The following is an 8,752-nucleotide window of genomic DNA, read 5'->3' as shown; positions in this document are numbered from 1 at the left end:
GTTAACCCAAATCCCTCCATGGTCTTTTTCTAACATGGTTTAAGAGTCTGCAGTTCAGAATATAGTTTCTCCCTCATATTTGCTTCTTAGTGCTGCACACTACATGCACAAAATATATTCACCTTTTAAATGGAACATTGACAGAGAAATAGGGTTTGTACTTCTTTTTCAAAGTAAACATCTGTTAATTACTCTGGGGCTGGGGCTGGAAAAATTCAGGTTGTGTTGAGGATTTTACCAGTTTAATAAAACAGGACCGAAAAACAGCCAACATGACAACACCATTAGACTGATTGTTTTCTGTAGATACACAGAATATATGAATAATAATTTTCTCTTCGTAACTCTTGCTGACTTGAAGGCATGATCGAATAGTACATTTCTGATTAATCCAGGACCCAGTCCACATAGGCACATGTGCAGAGTTCTGATAAGGTGAAGAAAGATGTGTTTCCATGTCAACAATTTAAAAGTTGGAACTATTTTGAGTTGTTAATATAAACTTTGATATTAGCTCATTGACTTTGATGGCTTTGCGAAGAATAAACTCTAACGCAATTACAATAACTGCCGAAATGTACGAAATCTCTAGAGAAGCTGGAAAAATGTGTATGCCTGACAGGTTTGTCAATCACCTCTGGTCCTGATTATGTGACATTACCATGTGATTTTTCTTAACTGGAAAAATGACATTATAGTATCTCCTAACAGCCTAACACTAAAATACTGTATCACTCTTTACAGTTTCCTCCTCTGTCTTTATAGAACACCCCTAAATAAATAAACACATAAATAAATAAATAAATCAAGCCAGAGACTCTATCCTGAGGCATCATACTATCTCATCAGCTTATTAATACTTCAAAAACTACAACATCATTATCCTAACTACAGGCGGTAATATCACTGGCAGTAATTGGAGAGTCGTGATGACTCTGGTCCCTGGGTATTAACCCAATCAGCTTTTCTATTTTCTGTCTCTGGGATTCTCTTACTCAGAGACAAAATTATGTTTATGTTACATCAGAACTCCTATAATCTCAATAAAAAGAACGAAAAACAAAACCAAAATAAAAAGAGACTGCTAATCAATGATTATTAAAATCCCAGTGTCATTCTTCAGGGCCTAGAAAGCTCCAAGAATGTAAAGGGGAAGAGAAGCCAAAAGACAAGGGATCCAAGTCGTGACCAAGAACAGGGCCAGAGTCAAGTCAGTCCGGATTTCACTGTGAGGGGAATGTGGAGGCAAATATTGACGAGATGCCATAAATAATGCTGAAAAAATTTAAATTATCCATTTTCCAAATCCTGATCATTCCCAAATTCTAATTTCAATCTTGCTAAAAATAAGGAGGAACACACTGCACTGGTTAATGTCTGGAATTCACAAATGGTGGCCAGAAGAACGTGCCCCTCTGATTTCTGCCGGGGAAGCTCCAGGAGCTACCCTCTGAGAATCCCACCGGTTTCTGTGCTCCAGGGAACATTGCTGCCTCCAGGGAACAATTGACCCTAGTAGAGAGATCAAGGCAACCCGGTGCCTGTGTGACACAGGACTCCCCTTTGCTGATAGCCTTGACAGACTTCCCTCAGAACTGTACAGTGGTCTAAGACACTTGACCCCAACCTTGCCTTCTTCTCTTTCCCCTTCAGTCAAGACCAGACCTCCAACACAGTCTGACAGTTTCCCTGGCCTTTCCTGAATCGATCCCCTTTCTCCCTGAAAATCATTCCTCCCAACAAATTTCTTGCCCCTTTAATCCATCTTGGCCTTTGCTTCTGTGAGGATCCACACTCACACATCCCCTAAGGGTATTGTGTATTCCCAGTGGAAATGTCAGGGTAAGGGATTAATATTTGTCAAACATCTACCATACACTAGGTATTTTACAAATATTATCTGATTTTACTATATGTTTTCACTCTTATGTGGATCCTGAGAAACTTAACAAAAGACCATAGGGGATGGGAAGGAAAATAAAAAAAGTAAGAGAGGGAGGGAGCCAAACCATAAGAGACTCTTCAAAACAGAATAAACTGAAGGTTGATGGGGGTGGGAGGGAGGGGAAAGTAGGTGATGGGCATTGAGGAGGGCACCTGTTGGGATGAACACTGGGTGTTGTATGGAAACCAATTTGACAAAAATTTCATATTAAAAAAATAATAAAGTTAAATAAGTAATATGAAAAAAATAAATATTATCTGATTTAATTCCAACATCAATTCTGTTAGATAGTAGCATTTTACATTTAATAGTTAAGGAAGCTATACTCAGAGAGTTGAAGATTCAGACTGAACCAGAGGAAATCACCATTTTTCAGTCAAAAAGGATGAGATGTTGGCAGTTTCATGTGATTAAACCTATTTAATTTGCCGAGATCACACAACCACCAAGTGTAAAAACTCAAATTTTAGCCATTTCTGTCCTATTCCAAAACTCATGTTCTTTCCACTGTACAACAGGGCTGCAGAGTATTCGGTGAAGAGTGATATGCATAAATCGCCCCCTCCCCCCAAAGTTTATTCAAAGTCTTCTTTGATATAAGATATAGCAAAAGTATCATAGAATATCAAATATACTAGGGGCATTGCGATCATTTCCAAGAATATTCTAGTTCTAGATATTTCCTCAATGTTCGCAATAATGTGAGGGTTACAATACAACATGAATAATATGTATGTGTAGAGTAAACCTTGATTTGAGAGCATAATTATTTCCAGAAACATGCTTATAATCCCAAGCACTTGTATATAAAAGTGAATTTCAAGAACCATTGGCTCAGTTGTGATCATGTGACATTCAGCATCAGGCACTACTCATATTGCGAGACGTGGCTTGTTTATCAAGTTAAAATTTATTAGAAATGTTTGCTTGTCGGGGCACCTGAGTGGCTCAGTTGGTGAAGCATCCAACAATGGCTCAGGATATGACCTCTGCTGACAGCTCAGAGCCTAGAGCCTGCTTCAGAATCTGTGTCTCTGTCTCTCTCTGCCCCTCCCCTACTCAAACTCTGTCTCTCTCTCTTTCAAAAATAAATAAACATTAAAAACCTATAAAAAAAATGTTTGCTTATCTTGCTAAACACTTGCAGAACAAGTTACTGGCAATCCAAGGTTTTATCATATATGCAAAGAAAGTACCTAGAAACCACTAGAGGTAGAAAATAGGTAATTTTTATGTTTTTGTTCATCTAGAGTTGTTTGCCACAACAGGCATGCATTACTTGTGTAACAAAAAAGTTACTAGATTAAAACTTAAAACTGTATTGCTAGCACATCATCCTTCAAATGCATCCACGATCACAGTGTCATTCGTCATATGCTCTAGGCATATGGTTGACGACTGGTCAACAGGAAAGACCATGTTTCCTTGGAAAATCCTCTCTGCTCTGTCCCCAACTTGTTCTGCCCATGGACCTTTGTGGCTGTGTATCTCTGGGTTTGTTCTGAAGACCTTGTCTTTGGCCTAGCAGTGAGAGTTTGCCCCAATGACAAGAGGTCAGGAAAAGGGAGGCCACTGTCACATGAAGATCTGAAGGAATTCTAACAGCTTTCTTTGGAGGACAGTAAACCTGGGCTCTCACAGATTCCTCCATGAATTCCCAACCTGACGTACAACGAACGTAGTCTACCCATAGCAAAATTCAAAAGATAAAGTCCAAGCTTATGTAACAGCTATTTGTCACTATGATGTTAAAAATGGACATTTTGTAATGACAGCCAAGTAACGGAGCCACATGGGGTAAGTATCGACCAAAGTCAAACCCAAACCAGTATTTTAGCTTAGGTAATAAACTATAATATTCGGGAAATGCAGATTTTGTATTATGCTGCAAGCATTAATTTTTTTAATGTTTATTTATTTATTTTGAGAGGGAGAGAGCAGGGGAGAGGGAGAGAGAGAATCCCTGACATGGGGCTCAATCCCACAAACTGTGAGACCATGACTTGAGCTCAAATCAAGAGACCATGCCTGGACTACCCAGGCGTCCTTCCATTATTAATAATTTTAGCAAGATATGATAATCTCCCCATCCTGACCTTGAAATCTCATTGAAGGAAATTTTAGATTGTGGATTCTTCTAAAGAGGAAGGAAAGGGTATTTCAACAACAATAACATCATTTGTCACTTTCTCCTATTTCCGTACTGCTCTGTAGATCCCTGCACGATGGCACATTTGATTATAAAGCTTCATGTACTTGTCTGTCATCTGTCACTAGACTTGATGTTGCTTGGTGGCAGAACCTATGACTACATCATGGTACACGTTCAAGTACCATGCCAGTCCTTAACCAAGTGTAGGGTATCTGATCAACACTTGATACACCTATAGCAAATGCGGAAACAAATGGATGCATTTGTAATAGAACATTACAGCTAATGAAGAATCTTTTCCATACTTTATCTCATTTAGTCACTATGGGAAATCATGGAGCTAAGCCAAAGGAGCATAACACCTATTAAATCCACTTATGCACCTTACAACATGCTGATGGTAAGCAGTTGATGGTTTCTTACTTGCATTACAGCTTACAGACCCCCACCTTGATGTTCGAAGAACGAAAACATTATCAACATGTAGGTCAGCTTCTGGAAGCCTCCTACACTTGTTCTCACAATTCTTGGCTTTTCATATCGGATGCCTTAACAAAAGTCATTAATCAAATAGGGTGTTCCCTCTTTGTTTTCTGCCCCAAGACAGTATCTGTTGAGTATGGTCCTATGTGGGGCAATTTACAGATTTTTTTTTTCATCTCACCATTTTAACAGCTCTATCAAATATGGACCATCACAATCTTATTTTATAGGTAAGGCAACTGAGGCCACAGAAATGAGGTGTAATATCCCCACATGGCAGAGCTGACAGGGGTTATCTTCAGGATTTACCCCTAGACAATCTGCCTCCTGAGCCGTTAAGCACATGTGATTACCAGTTTGACTACACTGAAACTTGCCTTTGGCTTTGCCTTGATTCTCAATCCATCTAGAAATAAATATGCATACAGGTGGTAAAAACAACCACACTAAATAAATGCAAATAAATGCCATAATGCTGGTAAAAATTTCCCTTCAACTTTTGTTCTTATAGAAGAAGAAAACAATCATACAGTGGGGGGTTAATTATTAATCTAATTATTCAGGAGCTGACATGCAAAATATGGCTTATCCAGACGCTACTGATTCCCTATTTCTGAAAGACTTTCTCTCTCCTTGAAGTACTTACCTCCAAAAGTGTGTTTAAACTGGTAAGAACAGATACTATACTTGATCTTAGCCAAAAGGCCGAGAAGCAATCCAAAAACGTGTTTAAAAGTAAGGTAAGGCTTGGGCGCCTGGGTGGCTCAGTCAGTTGAGCATCTGACTTCAGCTCAGGTCATGATCTCACAGTCCGTGAGTTTGAGCCCCGCGTTGAGTTCTGTGCTGACACCTCAGTGTCTGGAGCCTGCTTCAGATTCTGGGTCTCCCCCTCTCTCTCTGCCCCTCCCCTGCTCATACTCTGTCTCTGTCTCAAAAATAAATAAAAAAACATTTAAAAATTAAAAACAAAAAAAGTAAGGTAAGGCTTAGATGGCTAGTGGCATGTTTTCTACTTGGGTACAAGGTGGAAAAAAATAGTCCTTGTAGAGGTAAATTATGAAAAGTTCCACATCATTAAGGTAAAGCCAACTGCTGCAATAAAGAAACCCTGGCTTAACACCAAAGAAATCTGGGTCTTGCTCAGAAATACCAATTACTGGAAAAGAAAGTTCAGGGTAGAAAGAGTGAAAGTCTTCCTTACACACAATCATCCAGGGGCCCAAAGATGGTTGTGTCATCTTCAACGTAAGGCTTCCAGAGCTATCCATGGCACAGAATCCCAGTCCATGGACGAGGGAAGGAATACAGGCACACCAGCTTCTTACCCCTCCTTTGTCTCTCAACAGATTGACATCATTGTCGCTCACATTCTCCTGCCAAGATGTGGGTGAATGGCCCCACCTTTCTGAAAGAGCCGGGGAAGGTCTATCCCTGCGCTGTCACTTTCTGGCAATTGCTTCACCTTGTGGAAGGGGAGCAAATATCTTTGATTTATGCCCAGGATTCTCTACCACACCATACAACCAGTCACTAGAACTTTTTGGCCTTTCTCTCCCTCTGTCAATTGTGGATATTGAACTAGACGATCTGTAGTCTCTCCCAGGTCATGAAAAGGTATAGGACTCAAAGCTTTATTTCATAAACATTTTTATTTTAGAATCTGACTTTCTCTGAACATTTTAAGAATTGTGTACTATTATTTTACCATATATATTTTGGATAAAAACATCTCTCCACTGTCACTGAAATTGACTGAGTATTGACTGTTCCTGGCATTCCGGGCCTGGTTGGGAGTTCCATGGGCTCTAACCTGAGACCAATATGCCCATCAATTGCATGCCACATTCTAAGTGTAAGAAAAATGAGTGGCTGTCAGCTGAAATATCAATAATGAGATCGAGTATGGGGTGCCTAGGTGGCTCTGTTGGTTGAGTGTCCGACTTCAGCTCAGGTCATGGTCTTGCAGTTCCTGAGTTCGAGCCCCACGTTGGGCTCTGTGCTAACAAACAGCTCAGAGCCTGGAGCCTGCTTTGGATTCTGTATCTCCTCTCTTTCTCTCTCCCCCTCCCCTGCTCATGTTCTGCCTCCCTCTGTTTCTCAAAAATAGGTAAATGTTAAAAAAAATTTTCAAAAAAAAATAATGAGATCGGGTATCACTCTATGAAAACAAGATCCAGTGTTTCATATTTAACTTACGTAATCTTCCTAACAATCTGGAGAAGACTCTTGAGACAAGAAACCGTCTATAAGGATCAGAGCTAATACTTAACATTCAGGATTCCTTCCTCTCAATGCTGTTCTCTGGGGTGCCTGGGTGGCTCAGTCAGTTGAGTGTCCAACTCTTGGTTTCAGCTCAGGTCACCATCTCAGTTCATGAGTTCAAGCCCCCCATGGGACTCTGTGCTAACAGTGCAGAGCCTGCTAGGGATTTCTCTCTCCCTCCCTCTCTGCCCCTCCCCACCTTGCTCTCTCTCTTAATAGTAATAATAATGATAATAATATTAATAATAATAAATAAAATGCTTCTCTAATAAATCAAGATTCTTCTTATTGCACCCGGCCTCCACCTTTCATAAGCTCCTTTCCCATTTTATCTCCTCTGACCTGGTGAGTGCTTCCCTCATTCCCGTTTGCTGTATGCTTTACAGCTGCCTCCCCAATACATGGTTAATTTCCCATCATTTTCTGTGAGCAGATGTTCCCGAGGAGCGGAGCCGCTTGGCCATCCCCAGCACTATCTCCTGCAGATTACTGGATTGAACACAGTAGCCGCTGGCCATCCTTTTGATCCGAAAAGAAAAGATCTCCCCACTGGGATATTCCTCATGATGATGTAATTAGTCTCCTAGACATACCTAACAAATTTATTTCTAATCACCAGGGATGAGGGGAGAGGAGAAAGAACCATTCATCTTGGATTGTGCACGATTGTCACAGTTAATATGCACCATTTCCACCCCCCTCGTGCAATGTCTTCTTTGGTGATTGTTCAAAGATTCAGGGGCAAGAGCCACTCTTCAAAAGCAGTGGGGAACCACACATTCATAAAGAGGTCCCAGGCACTATTAAATTGCTTTTTCAAACCTGGCAAAGACATTAGAGCTGAAAATCCTGTCAGCTTCCAACTGGCCCTGGCATTAAGAACAGGTGAAGTTCTTAATAACTTTTCTGACACTATGTTTGACTCCAAGACACAACATGGAACATTCGGGACAAACAAATCCAGCTGTTCAAAATTTCCAGTTCTGCAGGGTAGAGCAACAGTGTAATATTTTTGCCCAGGATTGAGTCTTGAGGTACTTGTTAGGGATAGTGTCTTATTAAACTCATGTACCATCCATGGGGAAAAAATCTTCAATATATTATATTAATAATCAATCACAGGTAGAATCTGAGGTCTATCAGTGACAATGAATCCAAAAGCTATTAAATGGTATAAGAAAACGAAGAACGAAGATCAGGGTTAAGACTGTGACGTTTTGTGTTGGTGCATTTTGCCAGAGAAGAGGGCTGGGAAGTCCAAGAGGGAAAAAGCTGGTTTAAGAGAGTTTATCTGCGAACAACTCAACCACCCATTTGAGAGCTAACAAGCATGCAACCCCACCTGCTTTTAAAGACATGCTTCAAACAAACATTTCACCAGAATAGAAGCAAAACTCTCCAGGTCATTCTTGTTATCAGTAAAGGCACTGAGAAACACAGGGCGTGTCACGCCCTGTCTTTTCCACATCTCTTTGCATGGAACATTTGCCCTACTGGCATAACTAAGAACTCACTGGGTGGAAAGAGGGGAAGAGGCTAGAAGACATTTTAAGTTACTGCCCCAACAGTTCTGGGTCTTGGTCTTGACGTTCTGAATTGCTTTTCTTGAGACACATTTTTTAAAGTCCCCAGAACAAATTGTAGAACTGGTTACATGGACAGTTGTGCACCTGAGGGACCAGAGGAACAGGAAGAAGTCATGAAACCCAATGCTACGGTTTCCAGATGACAGAAAGTCAGTCACAACCCTCCTCCATCCTAGGGACACTTAATCTGGTAAGCTGTATCTAGTAGATGTGTCTGTTTTTCTCTTCCTAAATGATCACCATGAGTTCTTACACTTGCACCAACCATGCCCGCTAGTGTCTTTTTAAAAAGTCCCATTCATCACAGTGCATTTCTTCTCACAA

General features: G+C 40.6%; 1 non-coding gene across 1 annotated transcript; it reads right to left on the bottom strand.

Moving 5' to 3' along the window:
• Positions 1–5,113: 5,113 nt before the first annotated feature.
• Positions 5,114–5,297, bottom strand: LOC125147651 (U2 spliceosomal RNA). Its single transcript, XR_007145250.1, has one exon. It is a non-coding gene; the product is annotated as a U2 spliceosomal RNA (small nuclear RNA).
• Positions 5,298–8,752: the final 3,455 nt, after the last annotated feature.

This window comes from Prionailurus viverrinus, chromosome A1, assembly GCF_022837055.1.
Source record: "Prionailurus viverrinus isolate Anna chromosome A1, UM_Priviv_1.0, whole genome shotgun sequence".
NCBI classification, from domain to species: domain Eukaryota; kingdom Metazoa; phylum Chordata; class Mammalia; order Carnivora; family Felidae; genus Prionailurus; species Prionailurus viverrinus.
The sequence above is the reverse complement of the archived record's forward strand: the minus strand, read 5'-3'. Positions and strand labels throughout refer to the sequence as shown.